The sequence below is a fragment of the Nuphar pumila genome, chromosome 6, assembly GCF_984573655.1.
Source record: "Nuphar pumila chromosome 6, dmNupPumi1.hap1.1, whole genome shotgun sequence".
In the NCBI taxonomy this organism is placed as follows: domain Eukaryota; kingdom Viridiplantae; phylum Streptophyta; class Magnoliopsida; order Nymphaeales; family Nymphaeaceae; genus Nuphar; species Nuphar pumila.
In genome coordinates this window covers 85,144,380-85,146,974 of record NC_143254.1, presented here as the reverse complement: position 1 = coordinate 85,146,974, position 2,595 = coordinate 85,144,380, and the positions used below count along the sequence as shown (strand labels likewise).

General features: G+C 49.9%; 1 pseudogene; it reads right to left on the bottom strand.

Moving 5' to 3' along the window:
• Nucleotides 1-1,237: 1,237 nt before the first annotated feature.
• Nucleotides 1,238-2,341, bottom strand: LOC149835012 (L-type lectin-domain containing receptor kinase IX.1 pseudogene; annotated as a pseudogene).
• Nucleotides 2,342-2,595: the final 254 nt, after the last annotated feature.

Sequence of the window (2,595 nt, the reverse complement as noted above, 5' to 3'; positions counted from 1 at the left end):
AATAATATCTCACAAATCGTCACTAGAAAACATATAATAACTTACAAATTGATATACGGTAATTCAAAATAATATTACAAATTGATATCAACAAACAAAATAATATTTCACTAATCGACACTAGAAAACACATAATATCTTGCAAATCGATACACGACAATTCAGCATAATATATTACAAACGAAACAATATCTCACAAATCGATATACATGTTACTATAACCGCAATTTATGTTACATTGCATATACTGAGTGAATGAACGATACTGGATGGGGTAGAGGCCCTTGCTCGCATCTATAACCAAGCATTCTTGTGAACAGATCCTAGCGTCTTACAAATGTCTTCAAGTTTCCAATCGTTGAAACAATAAAATCTACATGGAATAACAAAACAATGCCTTAATGACACTCAGAACGACATACGTTCTTCAATAATAGCACGATGACATGGAAAGGTATTCACGACGCTTTAATGACACTTATTGGAATGTTTGTGCTTCATTGCTTTTTTTCATACTGCCTAACAAAAATGAAGAAGAAGAGAAGACTGTAAAAAGTGATGGCCGACAAATCCCTCTTTGACGCCCACCAATGACAGAACCAATTGTTCGATTTATAGTTATCTCTACGAGGTAGGAACAAACCAGGAAAAGTTTTCTATCTAACACAAGGCAAGAACGATAAGGCGGCCATGTGTTGTAGCACAAGCTAAAAACAAAGGCGGAACGTGCAAACCTATACACAGGGAGTGGCAGGATATTTTCGTCCAACGCATATCTATCTTTAGGGGGACATTTCCGTTAAAAGCATATCTACCTTTTGTATATGTTATTTTATTATAAAGTCATCGCGGGCAACATTGGCATATGAATTATTGTGAGTCCCAAGATATTCCTCCATACACATAGGAACAAGCGAATTTTTGTTTAGGAGAGAACACACAACACCCTCTCCTTAGGGCGGGCCATGCATAAGGGTGTGGTGGGACCCACAGTCGTGATGGCCGTAGTTACAAAAAGAAAAGTAAACTAAGCCCAACCCTCATCATCAAGTTTTCCCCCCTATGTCCTGTATGCCTGCAAAAGCGACGCCGCCGAGGATGACTCAGTCATCGTGGTCGTGGTCGTTCCAGTACTGCTGCTGGTTTCGAACCCGAGTTCCATGGTTGGAACCGAGAAGAAGACTGGCTTCGGCATTGTGGGCGGTAGCTTCGGCAGCTCGGACAGGAAGCTCAGCACCTAAAGCGCCTCCCTCATCGTGGGCCTACTCTCGTGGTCTGGGTGCGCGCACCACAGACCCACAACCATCATACGCTTCGCCTCCCTCCGGTCGAACTCAGACCCCAGCCTCTCATCCACAGCTTCTACTAGCTTCTCCGCCCCATAGAGCGTCCACACCCACTCTACCAGCCGGGCCTCCTGCACCCCAATGGGCCGGGTGGGCCTGCGCCCGCATCCAATCTCCAGCAGGACTACTCCGAAGCTGTACACATCGCTCTCGCTGCTGGCCTTGCCCGTGATCACGCACTCCGGCGCCAGGTAGCCCATCGTCCCAGCCACCACCGTCGTCTGCGGGTTGTGTCCGTGGTCCACCAGCCGCGCCAGCCCGAAGTCGCCGAGTCGCGCGTTGAAATCTGAGTCGATCATCACGTTGCTGGACTTGATGTCGCGGTGCACCACGCACTGCTCCAACTCCTCATGCAGGTATTGCACTGCCGAGGTGAGGCTGAGGGCGACCTTCATACGGTGTGCCCAGGACATGACCGGGCCGGCCTTGGGCCCGAAGAGATGCGAGTCCAGGCTCCCTCCTTTCATGTACTCGTAGACAAGTAGGAACTCGTCCCGCTCGTGGCACCACCCGATGAGCCTCACGAGGTTACGATGATGCAGCCGACTGATCACCGTCACCTCAGAAACGTACTCCTTCTTTCCCTGGCTCGACCTGTCTTTCGAGAACCGCTTAAGTGCGACTGCCTCGCCGGTGTCGCCCAGAAAACCCCGGTAGACCCCGCCAAACCCACCTTGCCCCAGCTTCCCCTCTTCGCTGAAGTCTTTGGTTGCCTCTGCAAGCTCCCTGTACCTAAATCTCCTCGGCCCCGTCTCAAAATCCATCGTCATGTTGACACCGTCGTCTTCTACTCCACCCTCCTCCTCCTCCTTTTTCTTATTTTTCCTTCGACGAATAACAACCAGGGTCGTCGCTAAAGCTCCGAGAAGTATGACAGCCAAACAAGTCACTAGCACAACGATCCTCTTGTGGTCAGCACTAGCAGAGAGATGATCCTGAATAGGAGCAGGGGCTGGGGCAGGGAGGGTCGACGTGAAATTCCACGTCGAGATCATGTGGAGCTCGGTGGACAACCCAGTCGCTCCTGAGAAGCCCACGACAACTTACTCCGGGAGGACCGTGGGGAGGTTGATGGGTAGGGAGAGGTTCGATTCCTTGGAGCCATTCCAGTATGTCAAGTGCGCGAAAAGCATCCCGGTTGTGGAGTTGTACCAGACCCGCGCATCACCTTCCAATTTTCGGGCGCTGTCCCAACTCCAATTGGTGTAAACGGTGGAGTTCAAGGAGTTGACGTTGATCCCCATGTGGT